Raw genomic sequence first — 18,398 nt, forward strand, 5'->3', positions numbered from 1 at the left:
TATGTGCCGCCTCCATTTGGCAATAAAATCAGTGTTCCTCTCAGCCCTCCAGGGGCGGGGCGGGGGGTGTCAGCAGAGGTAAAGCTGTCATAGGGTTTTTTTGGGACTTTGCCCAGCCGTCCGCAACCCATCTCTGAAACCCTGATTTTTCTCAGCCCGGGAAGAGGTGTCCCAGGAGGTGGGGCTTTCCCGAGACATTCCCGGGGCAAACCAAGAGACTGGGTAAACCAAGCTTTTCACCTGTTCCTGTTTCTGTAACTACAGCTCTCTCATACCAGCAGATTCCCAAGAGTTTGCACCAGGGACACCTTATTCTTTAAAGCATCAAGTTCCATATGTCCAGAAACCCCCTTTGGACTTCTTCCGGACGGAGCAGTGGTCGGGGATGATTGTAGTCTGTTAAGAAACTGTTGGGACTTGGGGAGGTGTTTTCTTAAAATGAGGACAGACCGCTTTATGGGAAATTTGCCTGCGAAGGGGCATAAACGAAATAGAGCGACAGCATGAGACAGAGGCGCCGAGTCAAAGGAAGTGTTTTGTTTTTTAAGGTAGTAAACACTTTAACGTGTTTAAAGTACTGATGAGAAGAATCGGGTATGGAAGGAGAGAGGGAGAGTGAGAGAGGAAGCGGGCCGTTTTCCTCTTCCCTAGAGACCACAGGGACGCACGCCGGTGTAGGTTAAGTGCAGGTATCTGGGCAAGAAGTTAAGGAAACTCTCCTTCTGTTGTGAGAGGTGAGGGTCATCAGTTCAGAACGAGGAGAGCAAAGGCAGTGGCATCGACGACTTTCCTCATCTGATTCAGGTTATAGAAGTTGTTGCACTTTTAAGACGTTGCAGGAGAGCATTTCATTTTCAGATTTTAAAGTAAAGGGACTATAGAGCAAGACCGAAGTTTAAGCAAGGTAAATTCCAGTGTTAAAGATATTTGATGAGAGAGGAGGGCCATCTGCCTCCTTAGCGCAGTAGGCAGCGCGTCAGTCTCATAATCTGAAGGTCCTGAGTTCGAACCTCAGAGGGGGCAGTTTGGTTTTTGCCTTCGCCCTTTGTCAAACTGTTACCGCCTTCGTTTGGCAAAAGACAACTTCCTAGCGTCTGAGCCAGTTGTGTGCTGGTCAAAGAGCTTAAGGCTAAGCTTTCTTCCTCCTGATTGGTAGGTGCAAAAATATAGAAACATGTTGTTTATGTATAATGACTTGTTATCTTCATCTCCTTCCAGTGGACAACCTCTTGACCAAGTTCCTCTGATTGCTATTCCTTCTTGGAACAGTATCCTATTGGCACAATCTAATTTATTGGGGAAAAAAATGAATGGACAGATATATGAAAATCTGACATTCAGTTTTCTCAGTAAGTCTTCTTGTTTCCTCTTCATATATACATGCCATCTCCTTGCCCTGGCCTCCCTATCTAATCTGGTCCTAACTGGTTTCCCATCTGTACTACACTGAATATTGTTCCACAAAAATGTATGCCCACCCAGAACCTCAGAATGCGACCTTATTTGGAAATAGAGTCTTTGAAGATGTAATTAGTTAAATTTACATGAGATCATACTGGATGGGGGTGGGGGTGAGGCTTAAATTCAGTGGCTTGTGTCCTAAGAAGTATGTCTGTTTTATCCACTCCTGTATTTCCAGTGCCTAGCACAGTATCTGACAAACAATAAACACTTGTCAAATAAGTCAGTGAATTAATTAGCATATTAAACGTTACTTTGTTTTTGTTTTGGGTTTTTTTTTTGCCATATTCCCTACCACTATATTACTCCAGGCGATCAACATCTCAAATTTGGATTTTTGCAGTAATCCCCATAGGAGTCACACCTACTGAAGTTCAATCTGCAGGCATACTTCTCTGGCCCAGTCCGTGCTGGAAAAAGAGAGGGCAATACTTAGGCTGCTCCTGCTACATATCTGGACGTGTATTTCAGGATAGTCCTCTCAACAGTTCATTCTGGTGCAGAATGAAAAAGGTATATACTAGGGAACATCTTAACAGTGTCTTCTAGACCCTCAGCCTCTGATTCCAGGAGCCTACATCTGCTACAGTTTAAGAGGTGCAGTTAAGGATTGTAGAGAGGCCAAATAGCTGGATTGTCTGGCTGTTCAGGCAGTTCCTTAGAGAATCTTGATTCTTGTTGGAGTCACTATTCTGAATCTGTTCCTCCTCTTTGTAGAATCAGAAACTATTTTTTAATTCACCCAGATTTTTTCAGGCTTACAGAACTGACTCGCAATAACCAAATGTCAGAAACGTTCCAAGCCAGAGTATGAACATATTATAGCCATACTGATGGTTGATCAGCATATTCTTTCCCTTGTAAAATAAACTCTATAGTGGAAAGCAAAGAACATTAGAAGATTGCTCTGTGAACCTATAATCAGAGTAAGGAAGTAATAAAATATTAATGGCTATGATATTAGGTAATGATGGTCTGGTGCATTCACCACCAAAAAGCCAAGCCAAGCTGTGGGTTGGCTGCCCCTGGGAAGAGATGGAATTCTGATCATAGTATATTTCTAAATAAGGTTACATTATCATTGGTTAGATATTCTTGTTACCTTTATGGAGATTTGATGTCCAGAAAAGCCTCCTTAGCCACTCATTTACCAACTCTTACTTCACTCTTAGGAAATTATTTGGTTCTGGTACAAAGCCATGTACTCTAAGTCTCTCCTTAAATGCTAGCTTCCTTCATCTTACAGTAAAGGTCCCATCTATTCACCTCGGCGTTTGCATTTGCCTGAGTCACTTACACATACCGTGTAAAGAGATGCATGCTTTGCAAGGGTGGAGTCAGAACTGGATGGTAAAAATCGAAAGTGACGCCCGAACAGGGACTTGAACCCTGGACCCTCAGATTAAAAGTCTGATGCTCTACCGACTGAGCTACCCGGGCCTCTTAATTCACAATTTTTTTCCTGTACATCCTAATGGGAAGAAAAGTACATGGACAAAGTTCCAATTCTGCTCATGTTCCTTTTCTTTATTCCTAATTCCATTCTTGCCTCTTTGAATATGGCTCACAACTACTTCTGTCCCCAGGTCATAAGAAAAAGATAACGCTCATATTTGAGTAATATAAACAATTACTTCTAAAAGTTGTATGTTACTAGAGATGTAATCACCTGGACCGTCTTGTCCTTCATCTTCACAATTTGTGTTCCAGTCTCCCCCCAGACCTTAAGAATGCCTAAAAGAAAAAGCTCTTAACAACTAGGTTTTGAGAACTTATTCTGAGCAAGGAGCTCTGCTTTGCCCCTGGTTTACAGCAGTGGAAAGCCACCACCTCAGCCTTCATGGAGTTTACCGTTTAGAAGGGAGAGTCAGCCTTTTAAACAATGAATTACACCATAAATGTTTAAACAGCCATTGTGATAAATGCTCTTAGGAAAAAGTACAGGTTACTGAGGTGTGTAGAGAAACAAACAAGTATAATCTCATGACCAGAGTTTCCAAATTAAATGAGATAATACAAGTAAACTTTTGGAATAATGTCTGGGACATGCTAACATTTCAATGAAAGTTAGGTGTTATCATCATTATTATTTTTATTATAAAATAGATGAATTAGAACATCATATTTAATTGGTTGGTTGTGCCACCTTAGACAAATTACTTAATCTCTCATCCACTTTCCTCCCTTAAATCCTGCAACAGAAATTTCTTCCTCAAAGGTTGGGTTTACCACAATGGTACATAGTATATTTCTAACTTATGTATTTATTCATGCCACTATTCAAAATAGATTTGAGGTGGTCTACACAACTTCACTGTAATAAGATAAAATGGAAAATGATAGTAGACTTAAGTAGGGATAAAGGGAGCATAGAGGTAGGAAATTAAGATAAACGTATGCAAGCTATAGGTGTCCCCCACCCCATATCTCCAAGACAGTGGATTATAAAGGGAGGTGACCTCTTCTAGGGGGTAAGAGAAGACTTTTCCCAGGACATGATGTTTAAACTGAGAACCAACAGCTTCATAGTAATAGATTAGACAAAAACATGGCTCCAGCATTTTAGGAAGAACAAAAAAGCAGAATACTTTCAGAGAACTTAAAGAAGCCCTGAGGTGCTTGAGTGCAGATATCTTGGGACAATACTGATGGAGGTGGGGGGCAGGGTAAACAGAAAGGCAGGGACAGATGAGAGACAGACAGGCTCAGAGGTTATGGCTAGGAGTGCAGAGTACAGACTTCATCCTTGCAGCAATATAAAGTCACTGGGGATTTTAAGCAGAGAGGAACAACGTGGTCAGAGATGATTTCAAAAAGATTATGTTGGTTTCATGTAAAGAATGTGTCAGTGTGAGGCAAGAGATGATAGGAAAACACAAATTAGGTTACTGTGTAGCCATGTAGACTTGGCCTACTGACTATGTGGCAGTGTTGGGGAATGGTGCAGAGACTGGGAACATTTGGAAAGAAGCAGAAGACTTGGGCCCAGGCTCTTCCTGGGCACCTAGAGAGGAAGAGGTGTCAAAATAATTCATTTCTCTCAGTAGGGCATTGCCTTAATAAACCCTTTACTTGGAAAGGCAGCAATAAAGCAGAATAAGAAAGGGCACTTTGAATATTTTGAGAATTCTCTGGAAAGCATGGAGTGTTTGCTCTGTTCTTGATCTGACTTGTGGATACCTGAGGGTACTGCTGCCAGTTCTGATCAGCAGGCAAGCCGTGAGTGATCAGACAAAAAAAGGAGAATCTTGGGTGGAAGTGACCTTCCCCACAATAGTCAACATGAGATAACTGGATATGTGCAGAGGGATTCCAAAAAGTTGTTCAGCTGATTGCATTCAGATCTGATCTCCTGAGGTTGCTGTTAAAAATTCAAATTTGCAGTCTGCCATGTCCCACTCAAACATAGTAAACTCCATGAGATCAGGAGCAATTTCTGTTGTGTACAGTGTGGTATCCCTAGCCCCTATGTATCAGTCAAGGTCTAGTTCAGAAACAACACCAGGTATTTCAACTGAGAACACTGTGGTAACCCAGAGATAATAACTATGGAAAGTAGTTACCACCTTCTAGGGCGGAGGGGAAAAAAGGATAGGGGTTGGGCCTCTGAGGAAGAGCACAAAGAGAATGGTGGTTGGAATCAACTACCATTGTTGGAGCAACCCTGACTGGAATAGCAAAATTCAGAAAACAGTTCCTCTTCTCTTCTCCTGCCTTCCCATCTCCTTCTGGTTCCTCTTATTGACAGAACCTAAGAGAAAGCCAACTGGCAAAGTTTTAGATATGTAATTTGCAGATGGCCAGAGCCAACATCACAGAAGAGGGTGAATTTGAAGCTGAGCGGGAATGGATTAATAGTAAGGGACACAGCTTTGAACAGTGCTTGGCACGTAGTAGGTGCTCAATAAGTATCTGTTCAATACCTCCCACTCAACAAACTGAGATGTTAAGAGCTGGATATTAAATATCAATCTTGCTTTTTTAAAATTAATTTTTATTGGAGTATAGTTGCTTTAAAATGTTATGTCAGTTTTCTGCTGTACAGCAAGGTGAATCAGCTATACATATACATATATTCTCTCTTTTTTGGATTTCCTTCCCGTTTAGGTCACTACAGAGCATCGAGTAGAGTTCTCTGTGCTATACAGTAGGTTCTCATTAGTTACCTATTTTATACATAGTAGTGTATATATACCAATCCCAAGCTCCCAGTTCATCCCGCCCTCCCTTCCCCCCTTGGTATCTATACGTTTGTTCTCTGTGTCTTTATTTCTGCTTTGATTCTTGCTTGTTTTTATTTGAGTCAGGTGCTTATCCTGTCTCTCTAAATGTCACTTCTTTCTTCATTTCCTGTTTCTCTTGTTACTGTTTCCTGTATTTTGCAGTTTGGATGACCTAGAGACCCAGTCAAGAACACTGGAAGCAGGAAAAGAAGTTCAATGCAAAGAGATTGAGGGGGGGAAATGTTTTTTCTTTTTCATGTAGGATGGCGTTTCTGATCTGGTGGTAATTCCAGAAGAATGGCAAAAGATAATCAATAATTAATAGAAATGTTTTGCACATCATACTACATCTTCCACATCCCCAGTGTAACCCTCCATCCCCTTCTCCCTCTCAACCAGTAAGTTTCTTGACCTTAATGTTTTTGTAACAAGTCAGTCTAAGAATCTCCTAGCTCTATCTACAATTGGTATAAAAAGACTTTTGGAGTATTTAATCTTACTGAAAATTACAATTTTGTATCTGAACAGTACATGGTTCTGTTAAACAAAAAAAATCCCGTTTAGTTTCATCAAAGCAATTTCCTCCGAATTTTCCTTTTTTTAAACACAAACGGAAGAAAAGCTTACTGTTGCCCCCTCTGAGGTTCGAACTCAGGACCTTCAGATTATGAGACTGACGCGCTGCCTACTGCGCTAAGGAGGCAACTGCTTACGACGATTATACAACACATCTACCAACTTTATTAAAGGAATCATTTTAGAATTCTCTGAATCCCAGTGCTTCAAAGGAAGGCGGAACCATGGTTTAATTCGCGTCTAAAATATTCGAAGTTTGGATGGCAAAGCCACACAGAACAAGGTAAGGGCCCGACTACCGGCCCAGCCCCGTTTCCCCTGCAAACTTACCTGCGAAGACTTTAGGGGAGGTGAGGGCAACTGAGTGCGGACTTTGCAGAAGTTCTGTTCGGTATGACCGGGGCCTGTGGAGATGGGCTACCTTCTGAAAGGCAAACAAGACTTAAATAACAAGGACCGTACTCTTTGCCTCCCTCGTGAGGTTCCATGGAGGAGCTTGGTCTCCTGAGATGGATGAAAGAGGGCGAGGAAGGGAGGGGACCTCAAGATTCTTTCCTCATTTCTCCTTGGCAGCTCCCGAGCTCAAACCAAACGCCCAGACTTGCTCACTCCTGAAGTCCGGGGGCTTACTCCCTGAAGTCCAAGTGGATCTGGAACCCACAGCATCCACTGGAACTGTCAGTCTGCGTGAGTCCTATGCTGATGACAGACGGGGCAGGAGCCTCCTCCCGCGCCACCTGCGCCGTCGCCGTTCACGGTGAACCTGGGAGCCATGAGAAAGGAAAGTGTCAGGGGTCAGGGGGTTCTCGGGTTGTGCTGGGAGTGGAGAGGGGAACGCTGGAGGAAGGGCCCGCGGAGACAGCTCAGAGTGGCGGGGGCACGGGTCGGGTGGGGGAGAGAGAAAAAGGACCTGAAACTGACGCAGTTTGGGTCAGATGGCATGCATGTAAAATCACAGCTTGGCGAAGGTAGCGTGGCCGAGCGGTCTAAGGCGCTGGATTAAGGCTCCAGTCTCTTCGGGGGCGTGGGTTCGAATCCCACCGCTGCCAATGTCTTTTTTGCCCCTCACCGTTGTCTGAGTAGGTACTCTTTCACGTCCAGTATACACAGTTCGCACAAGCTCCAAGTTCAGGTAGGTTCCTCTCCTACCACTTCTGCTTTTCCCAGAGGCCAGAGATAACACCCATATGCACTGTCCCCCAAAACAGTGTTCATCACATGATAGGCCTTCAACTGATTATTTCAATTAACAAAAAGCTAATGAGCATCTACTGTGCGTGGTACTTACTCCGTTATTGTAGTTTCATCACCCAATAGTTTCGAACGTATAACAGACCTTCATTAAATTCATTCGTTCATGTAAAAAAAAAGAAAAGAAATCAGCGCCTACTATGTGTTACCTACTAGGTACTTAGGCCCCGTAGATACAGTAGTTCTTACTTATTACCTTATTCAATAAATGGTGGACCAGTGAGTAGCTGTCAGTCTCCCTGAATCCACTTGCAACTGGAGACAGGTCCTGCCCGGCTGCGGCTGTCAGCATCCCCGAAGCCTTCTCATTTCACATTTTGAATCCTAATTATGCTGATCTGAGCTGTGGCGACTCTACGCAAGGCGCCTCGCCTTGCCACTCAACTGCCTCTCAGGTCACACGGTCTAGAGGCGCTTCCCCCTTCACTGCGCGCGTCTCTGCGTCTTCCATTGGGCGCCCTCAGTCTCTGCTCCAAGCAATTCTCTCTGCCCTCAAAGCTTCTTATCCTCTACCCCTCAGCAAGGTAGTTGCTCTCTCCTGGAAGCCTCCCTTGATCTCTCCCTCCAGAATTATAATTAGGCACTGAGGATCTGGAAGGAAACAAAGGAGAGGGTCCCTGCCCTGGTGCAGTGTAGAGAAGACAAGCATTAGACGCATAATGGCCCCAAGATGATACAATTTCTACGGTAAAGAATGCAACTGAACTATGAATTACATTGTAGATATATAGTTACCAAAATAAAGGACAGTACAACAGTACAATGTATAGAAGAACACACTTCAACGTTTCCAGTGATAACAGTGTCAGAGGATAGGGAAGGGGGAGATTATAAATTCTACTTTAGGCACTTTTGTTTGAGTTGTTAGGATGAGTAGATATTTATTTCATAAGTCGAATAAGTGAATCCATGAGTCCACAAATGAATTGTTTTAAAAAATCCCAGTCTGATAAATACCGCGAAAGAGAAATGGAATGTGCTGGGGAGCCTGTAGCAGGCCTCAGCTTAGCCATCCCTTCTTTGGCAGGCTTTCCTCATTGCTACCTGCCCTTAATTGGGTATTCCTGTTGGCATGCATTGGCCATGCTCTGTTATTACTTGATCCATCACTTATTTTAGCATTTACCATAACTCAGGGAAATTTTTGTGAAATCATCTGCTTTTCCCCATGCGTCATAAGCTTTGTCAGATATAGAACCATATTTCTCTCACTTCCCCACATCATGAAAACTAAATAGATGTTTGTAGTAAGTATCAGTGAATAAATATATAAATACATGAAAGAATATCTTTCTAATTGTGAAATGAGCAAGGTACACAGAGCTGAGGATCCAGGAAGACCTTGAGGTCTTCAGTTTGAGGTAGGGTCATGTGTTCTGAAGCCCCATTTCTACAGGACACTCCAGCTAAACTTGGTTCTTGACTCTGATTACGCCACACTGACTTGCTCTTTCTGGATTCAGCTCTGCTACCAGGTTACTGTAAATCATTCTTGCGCAGATTGCCAGGGATCAGATTGCTTCTGGATTGTGGGTCCCAGTCATCTCTTCCCCCAATCATCCCCCTCAGCAGTCTTTGTTTGCATTCACCTTGCAATATTTATGAACCAACCATGAGTGATTCCAAGGGAAAAGTGTAGTCTTCTGAACTCCAAACTCACAAATAAATAAACCAACCCACGGCCATCTGTACTATCTTCCAGCTCTATACTCCCTACCCTTTCCTGGGATATAAATGTGCTAAGACTGAAAAACATTCATTTATACCCCTTCTGCCTTGCTTATCCTCAGAGAGCAGTTTAAAGCTTATAAGTGAATAGTGGGCTTTTGAGGTTCTGGTGTAATTTTAAAACAAATGGACATTTTTCTTTAAGAAATAAGCTTGTGGTTCATGGAATAAAAAGTGTGCCACCTATACTGGGGAAGAAAGACTTGGTCCATTATTCAGCTGGATCTGAGATAACTTAGACCATCTTTTAAGGCTAGGAGACTCAAGAAGATAGAACGGAGAGTTTATGTGCATGGAGGGAAGGAATAGACACTTAGGAGAACTCTATGGTGACCTGGCCAAAAGTCTTTGAATTTCACTGCTTCCTTCTCCACCTTCCAAAAGATATATGCACTTCAACCCATATTTATTGAGTAGCTATTTCTTGACAGGCACCTTGTTTGGATGGAGTTACAACAAAAGGATGAAAGCCAGAATATGATTCAGGGATTCCTAAGCAATTCAGCCTTGGGAGACTACCAGAGGCACATGAAGAATGACTGGTCAGTAATTAATATTTAGACTGACTGAAGTAGTAATTTATACCTGAGTATTTCTTCCAGTGATGCTACATGTATGATCTCTTTATTATATGTTGTTCTTAGCAGTTAAATAATCATGCTATGTTAATAAAGTTAAAGTTTAGAGAAATAAATGACTATACCCAGCACTATGACGTCCTCTCTTGGCCATCCACGCTCGAGGACACATTTGTGTGGCCATATGAATACTGGAATGTCCACCTGGGAGCTAGGACCTGGAAAGGAACCCCTCACCCCCAAAAAAGCAACAGTCATGCCCTTTAGACTTGTCAGATTTAGCCTATGGAGAGAAGGAAAAAGAAACATTCAAAAAAGTCCAGCGCTGGGCTACCTGATTATTTATTTATTCACTCGTTCGTTCATTCATGCATTCATTCATTCATTCAGCCTCTCATCTAGGCGTTCATACAACTAGCCATTGATTAAGCTTCTACTATGTACCAGACCTTAGGGTGTCAAAGAGGAATGAGAACCGGTCCTTCACTTAAGGCATCTCGGAGAGGGAGGACAGATTTTAAAATGGCAGGCCCATGATTACAGCTAAGCAGGAAGCACCAAGAAACTCCAAGTTGCTCTGGAGGCGTCTGCAAGTATCCTAGAATGAATAAGCGAAGCTGTAGAAAAAAGATGTTAATGTTTTTCTCCCTTTTGAACGGCAAGATTAAAATCCAATTTGCCTTTGCGTGGGTCGGAAATGAAGGCAAAATCAAAACCTCCAGAGGTATCCCTCTTCTTGGATCAGGATCCTGCCCTGACCCTGACATCAAGGGATAGAAATCTGGGAAGCAGGCTCAGTGGAAACAATCAGTGAAAGTCCCCTCCCACCTGCCTCCCATCCTTGCTTTTGGCTTCTCCATCGCCCTTCGGCTGAAAGAGCAGAGATTTTCCATCCCTCCAAAAAACGCCCCCGTAAATGAAAACAAACAAACAAATCAATTAGGAAGAAGAGGCAGCGCTTTCGGTTAAAGTGGCACGTTTCATTTTAAATTGTTTTCTATACATCTCTCTCATCAAAAAAAATTTTTAATTAAAAAGCACAAGGATAAAATAATTTTAAATGAAGTACAATCTATAAAAATTTTGAATCACTATATTGTATACCTGAAACGAATATAGTATTGTAAATCAACTATACCTCAATTGAAAAAAAATAGAAAGCACAAGGAAAGAGATATCAGATGGACAGTGCAGGGTCATTTGCCCGAAGGAGGTTCCATGGTGTAATGGTTAGCACTCTGGACTCTGAATCCAGCGATCCGAGTTCAAATCTCGGTGGAACCTTACCTTTTCTCTTCACATCCCAATCCTGTAACACAGTGGACCACGCTACTTTCAATTTCCGCACTTTTAGTTTTTGATGGGTTCGGGCAGTGAGAAAGGACAGGAGACTACGGTCCTAATGGCCCGTGAGCTCAGGAGCAGCCTATAATCACCGAGTCTGTGTACATGTCTTTCTGTTCCCACCAGACTCATTTTTCTCCCAGGACTCCCCAGGGTTAACGAGCGTTTAGTAAAAGCGCCTTTAATGAACAAACCAGAGTGCAGAGCAAAACGTGATCCGTGATAAGTAGCAACAAAAACGGAAAAGAAAGAGTCTTTCTTTTCCTAATTGAGGGTCCGTCGTTAGGACTGTAAAAGGGAAAGTAGAGAGAAGAATGAATGGAAACAAAAAATGGCTGAGAAAGTGGTAGTGGTTGCTTTTAGAGCAGGAGGAAAAACAGTCTGTCAGAAGTGGGATTCGAACCCACGCCCCCATTCGGGGACCAGAAACCTCTCCGCGAAGGAAGCTTCAGAAGACTTCAGCTTGAGTCTGGCGCCTTAGACCACTCGGCCATCCTGACAGCCCGATGTCATTTTCCCAAATGAGTAAAATCTGCAATTGTGCTGAAAGTGCACTCCCCATGAGCTGTTAAATTCTTTTGCAGTCTAGGGTTTATCCGAAAAAACGGGAATGTAAATCCTTAAAAATTAACTGAACCTTCTTTCTCAGTAGAGTCAGCAACTTTGACTGAACTCGCGAGGCTTTCCTGTCAGTCCGGGGTATAATTTGGCATTTCTCTCCTCTCCCTTCTTTCTGCCTTTCCCTGCAAGCCCCGGGGCACTGAGGCTCAAGGATCCTAACAACCCGGAACCGACCCCCGACTGGACAAGAGAGAACTCCCTTTATTCATTCCCAGAAAGGACACAGAGCGCGGGCTCTGTTCCCGAGAAGGTGCCTGGCAAACCAACCGAATTGGCGGGAGCTCAGCGGGGAAGAAGTGAGCGAGCCAGTGTAGACCTGGGGAGAAAACTGGCGAGTTAGTATAGACCAGAAAGGGGCATGGTGAGTGGGGTTTAGGGGCCTAGAGCATGAAGACTGGATGTGGATGTGAGTTGCAGAAAGTAGTAACCAAAAAGAAAAAAAGTTGATGAAGTGAAATTCATCAAAACTAAAATCTTCTGTTCATCAAAAAACGCCGTTAAAACTCTTTCTTCACGACTCATCTTCGCGGTAGCGGCAGTGGTGCCCACGGTTCAGTGGCCGACATGCAGTTCTGTGTCTTCGCCCAGGAGCTACACACCCTCGAGGTGACGGGCCAGGAGACGGTCGGCCAAATCAAGGCTCATGTAGCTTCCCTGGAGGGCATCGCTCAAGTCGTGCTCCTGGCAGGAGCAACCTCATCCTAGAGGATGAGGCTACCGTGGGTCAGTGTGGGGTGGAGGCTCTGAGCACTCTGGAAGTAGCCAGCCACGTGCTTAGAGGTGAAGTCCATGGTTCCCTGGCCGGTGCTGGGAAAGTAAGAGGTCAGACTCCCAAGGTGGCCAAACAGGAGAAAAAGAAGATGGGCCGGGCCAAGAGGTGTATGCAGTACAACTAGGGCTTTGTAAATATTGTGCTCACCTTTGGCATGAAGAAGGGCCCCAATACCAACGCTCAAGTCCTTTGTAATCCTGGCTTTCTCTAGTAAAGTCACTTAGCCCAATCAAACAACGACAACTACAACAACAAACTGTTAAAAACGTGTACAGGAAAGGCCCTGTGAGAACACAGAGACAAGGTGGCTGTCTGCACGTCAAGGAGAGAGGCTTCAGGAGAAACCACCCCTGCTGACACCTTGACCTTGGACTTCCAGTCTCCAGAAAATATACTGAAAAAATTAATTTGTGTTGTTTGAGCCACACAGCCTGGTGTTTTGTTATGGCAGCCAGAGCAGACTAATACAAACATCTTCCATGGTGGCTGAGGACTCTTAAGAGTCCAAGGCAAAAGATGTCAGTCCTCTTGTAGGCCAGGCCCAGCATCAGTGTAGAATCATTCTGCCATACTCTCTTGGTCAGAGCATTCTGGGCAAGTCCAGATTCAAGGCAAGAATAGGTTGTACCTCTCAATGATGCATGTCACATGCATATGGAGAGGAAAGAAACTGATGGTGACCATGTTGGAAGTAGCTACCATCCCTGCCCCTACCTAGCCCCAGTGGCCTGTAAACTTCATAAGGGCAGGAAGCAGAGGGTATTTACCAGGCACCCTCTGCTCATATCAAAGTGCTGGTATTCAACGAAATCCCCCAAACTCTTGTTGTTTGAAATAATGGGTCAGATTAGCTTTTCCCCCCACTGTCTCCAAAGATTTTATCCTCAGGAAATGGAAGACAGTTAAATGTCGGTAAGCTAACTGCCAATTCAAAAAGAAATAATATTCAGGGAATTCCCTGGCAGTCCAGTGGTTAGGACTTGGTGCTTTCACTGCTGGGACCCAGTTTGATCCCTGGTCTTGGAATTAAGATCCTGCAAGTTGCACGGTGCAGCCAAGAAAAAAAAAATTTAACGACTAAAGATAATCACATTTTTCAGCGACAGCATTACCTGAGTATGCCTTGAATTCTTCTATCCTGTATCATGTCTTAGATTGCTCTTTAATCTAGGACTCTTTACATTGGTCACTAAAGTAATAACCTACACCAGGGAATGGTGTTATGAGAATTAAACGAACTCAGCAATACTGGTATCTGATTAAAAAAAAAAAGTTATCTAGCAGACACCTGGGTCAGATAGAGAGGCCACTTACTGTAGTGGTTAGAGCTTAGACTCTGGAGTCAGTCTACCTGGATTCTAGTCTTGGCTCTGTCATTCACTGACTCTGTGACCTTAGACAATTTAGTTAACAATTTCCCCAGCCATAAAATAGAGATCATGATACTAGCACTACCTTGTAGGATCTAGAAGGATTTTGTGCTTTAATGAACAGAGCCCAGTATATACTAGCTTCTAAATAGATACTTATTAAATGAAACACCCATCTCTCCTTCTCCATCAACCTGAAAGAATAAAAGGAAGAATATGTGCAACTCAATTATTCTTAAAGTTTCCTGATTTTTTCCCCCTCCTCTTTATTCTCAGTCCTCCTTTAGATCCATAGTAGTCCATTCTGAGAGTTTGCCCTATGGGTTCTGTTTCAGTGGGGTTGCTGGGAGATGGTCAGAAAACTACAAAGCCACACCTGTTCAGAAGGAGATCTCTTCCCAAAGTGCAAGCAAATTCCTCTCCTTTATCAGACGTCTTACTCTCTCTCTCTCTGCTTCCTGCTCACTTCATGACTGCACACCTCTTAATTTCTCTGTTTTAAGATGATTCTCTCCTCCTTGCCTGTTTCAGCTTCATTCTCCATAGAAATAGCTGAGAATGGCACTGAGTATCCTGATTTTTTTCGTGCTTACCTGCCCATTCCTGTGTTTCTATTAGCTCTTACCCCACTAATGTCCTCTTGTGTCATTATTGCAATAGCCCCCAAATCGGTCCTCCTCATTGGTATTGCCTTTACTATGGCTTGCACCATCAATACGTCACTCCTATGCTCACAAAGCTTCAATGGAACCTCCCTCCTATAAGGGTTCAGGACGCAGAGTCTGTCCTCCACAAGCAACTTTATTGCCATTGCTTTGTTTTCATGAATTTATCTAGCCAAATTTATCAGTACTGCCTGTCCAAATTTTCTTCCACGTAGTCACTCCTAAACTTATTCCAAAACAGATTCTCTCACAGCTTGTCAATATCCTCCCAATAGTTTACTTATTAATGTTCTTATAGGTGCCACAAAGGATTTGAGGTAGTTGAAAAGAGTATTAACCATACCATAAAGTATTAGAGTTTTAAACTTTGAAAGAAAAAAAATGTCAGAGAGCATATGCCTTGAGTTCTTTGCTTGTAACCCTTTGTAGTCTCTTGCCTAGCTCTCTATAACTACCCCTCCTTTTTTGGTAACTTTTAAATTATCTGTACTGTATTTTCTGCTAACAAAATAATATGTGCTTTTAGTAAAAATAAAATATGTATTGCAGAAATGTATAACCTAAAAAGTAGGGAATTCCCTGGTGGTCCATTGGTTAGGACTCCCTAAGATTCCACAAGACGCATGGCGCAGCCAAAAAAAAAAAAACCTAGACAGTAAAAAAGTCACTCATAATCTATCCTCTCCTCCCAGTCTTTCCAGCACACCACACACTTATTAGTTTTGTTTATACTCCTCTGGTATTGTTTCAGTATTTACATTAGTATATTATTATTTTACAAAAAAATTAATTTATTCTACATAATGTACTGCAACTTGTTTTAACATGACAACATAAGTTGGATATCTTTTCACATCAGTATACACATTTGTTAAAATCACATATAATGACAATAACATTGTAGTATGTACCATACTTTTCTTTTCATACTTTTTAAATTAATTTTTTTGACAATTTTTTTCTTTGCTGTTTTCTTTATAACAACTCTGCATCTCACTCCTTGTTTTTCTCACATAGTCTCAACTAGACCAAAACCTAGATTTGAATAGTAAATATATTTTAAAATAGCAAGATAAATGCTGTCTTAGAATGGAAAATTTCAGAGGATGTGGATTGAACAGACCACTATCTCAAAATGAGATACCTCATGCTTTTTTACTGTTAAAAGAAATTTCAGACCTTATTTATAAATGAGCCAATATTCCTCAAAATCAAAAAGTAAATTTCTGAAACTAAAGTCATTCTTCTGATCAAGCAAAACCATTTTAAAAGTTTAAAATTTAAAACAGAATATCCATTTCTCTGTGCAGAAAAAAGTGATTTAAATACTTGAGAATTCATTTGTGTCCTTATTTCTTAATTTAGTTTGTTTTGCATAATTAAGGCATGCACATGGTATAAACTTCAAAAGGTAGAAAAGATCCACCCACTTTTCACCCCAAAGCAGAAAGTCCTCCATATTACTGGGAGTCCTTTGATCACTTCTCTCCAGGGCTCTTTAATTGTGGATGTAGTGATACCCACCATTTTGCTTTCTGCATCCCCCTCCCCAGCCATCCATCATCTCCAAGTCAATGAGAGAGCAAAAAACAGCAAGACGCTGAAAAGGAAGGGAATATGGTGTTTCCTACTTTTTCTCCTTTCACAAGCTACCCTGAAATGCTCTTCCAAGCTGGGATAAAATGAATGACGAAGAGCAGGTTTTACTTATACTAATGATGAAATAAAATTCATATTTTATGGCAAGACAAGAAAAATTTAAACATAAAACTTTTCTTTGCCTGTTTGGGCTTCCTCCCTTCCCTTTAGTGTATATAGTGTGTCTGCATTAACCAGACCTCCTCAGGAGATAAGATTCCTTCTTAATCTTGTAAAGGCTCAAGATGACCCTCTACTCACTTTGTACATGCAGATCTGGATTATGTAAACTGTCAGTATATCATTTGATGTATAACTCTTTGTCTCAAAAATGTATATAACTGTACTTTGACCTCTAACCGTGGTCCTCAGAGCTTTCTGAGAGACTCTGGGGTTATAATCTTCAGGTTGGCTCAAATAAAATTTTCTATTGCTTTCTTAGATTGACTATTAATTTTTTGTCAACACTAAGTTTGAAACAGTTCTAATTTTTTTTTTTTCCTCACTATTGTGTCCTCTCCTGTTGTGGAGCACAGGCTCCAGACGTGCAGGCTCAGCGGCCATGGCTCACGGGCCTAGCCACTCTGCGACATGTGGGATGCCGGACCAGGGCACGAACCCGTGTTCCCTACATCGGCAGGCGGACTCTCAACCACTGCGCCACCAGGGAAGCCCAGCAGGAGGATTCTTAATCACTGTGCCACCAGGGAAGTCCAATCAATCATCTTTGTACAGATGGGAGAGAAGAGTAGATGGTTCAAAGAGTATGTGCATTAAAATTGTTTTTTTAAGCTATTACTAAGTTGCTCTCAACAATGTTCTCCAAATTTACCCTCTCATGGTATACTGGAATGCCTATTTCCTCATGTTCTCACCAATACTGAGTATTGTTGAGCTTTGCAGTCTTTACTCATTTCATAAATTAAAAGCAACATCACATTAATTTATTAATAGTGAGTTAAACTTCTTTCCACATGTTTATTAACAACGTGTTCTTTTCCCCTGTGAAACGAGGCAGGACCTGTGGGGCCCTCCCTGGTACAAACCCTTCCTATGTCCATAGACTTCATTCAGCCTCCTTGAGCTTCCCTGAGTTCTAAAAAGCAGATTCAAACAGTTGCTAATCAGGGAAGGGAGGGAATGAAGAAGGAAAGGCAGAGCAGTCACGAAACAGTAGTGCACCTTTGGGGCAGGGTCCTGGTTCCTCCTCAAGGAATATACATGACAACATCTTTGAGTTCTTCTGCCAGAACTAAGGTCCTCACCCAGGTGGAGGGTGGTAACTTCAAGCTGAACACAAGATTTCTGGAGCACTGCCTGCCCTGTTACCTTGCCACCAACCAATCAGAAGAAAGTCACACACCCTGCAGGCCTCACCACAAATTTTGCCTATTAAAAACTTCTCCCCTGGGCTTCCCTGGTGGCGCAGTGGTTGAGAGACCGCCTGCCGATGCAGGGGACATGGGTTCGTGCCCCAGTCTGGGAGGATCCCACATGCCGCGAAGCGGCTGGGCCTGTGAACCATGGCTGTTGAGCCTGCGCGTCCGGAGCCGTTGAGCACGAGCCACCCGTTCTCCTTGGTCCTGCAATATAAACCTTTCTCTGCTCCAAACTCTGACATTTTGGTTTGTTTAGCCTCACTGTTTGTCAGGCACAGGAACTTGGGCTTGAGAACAAGATTTGGGTTTACTTCTCGGTTCCCAGTCTATTCTATTGATCTATCAGCTTATTCTTACTTTAATTATTGTAGCCTTGTATTTTTCCTATTTTTTTATTTTTATATTTCCAGACTAACTTTAGCATCACTTGGTAAAGACAGATAAAAGAGGAGAGAGTGGAAGCAGAAATATCTTAGGTCTTATCAGGCTCTACTCAGTTTGGTGCCTGGAAGAAGAATGGTCCAAGGAGAAAGGGGTCAACAGTGTCAAATGCTTCATGAACATTAAGATAAAGGCTGAAGAGTATCCTCTGGATTTAGCCAATACTAACAGAAACTACTGGCACCCTGAGGGCAGATAGGTTGTGTTGATAGGGAATTTATTTTTAAATAGGTGGGAATTTATTTTAAAATAAAATACTTTATTAATAAAAATTGTGTTTATTAGTTAGGTTTAGTTTCCGTTGCATATGCAGACAATCCAAATAAGTGGCTTAAACAGGACAGTTGCTTT

At 42.5% G+C, this 18,398-nt stretch overlaps 1 pseudogene across 1 annotated transcript; it reads left to right on the forward strand.

The window, feature by feature from the left end:
* The first annotated feature begins 12,346 nt into the window (after positions 1–12,346).
* On the forward strand, positions 12,347–12,765 carry LOC309813165 (ubiquitin-like FUBI-ribosomal protein eS30 fusion protein; annotated as a pseudogene). Its single transcript has one exon. The product of its transcript is annotated as a ubiquitin-like FUBI-ribosomal protein eS30 fusion protein (transcript).
* The last annotated feature ends 5,633 nt before the right edge of the window (positions 12,766–18,398 follow it).

The sequence above is a fragment of the Mesoplodon mirus genome (genome assembly GCF_964341445.2).
Source record: "Mesoplodon mirus genome assembly, chromosome: 12".
NCBI lineage: Eukaryota > Metazoa > Chordata > Mammalia > Artiodactyla > Ziphiidae > Mesoplodon > Mesoplodon mirus.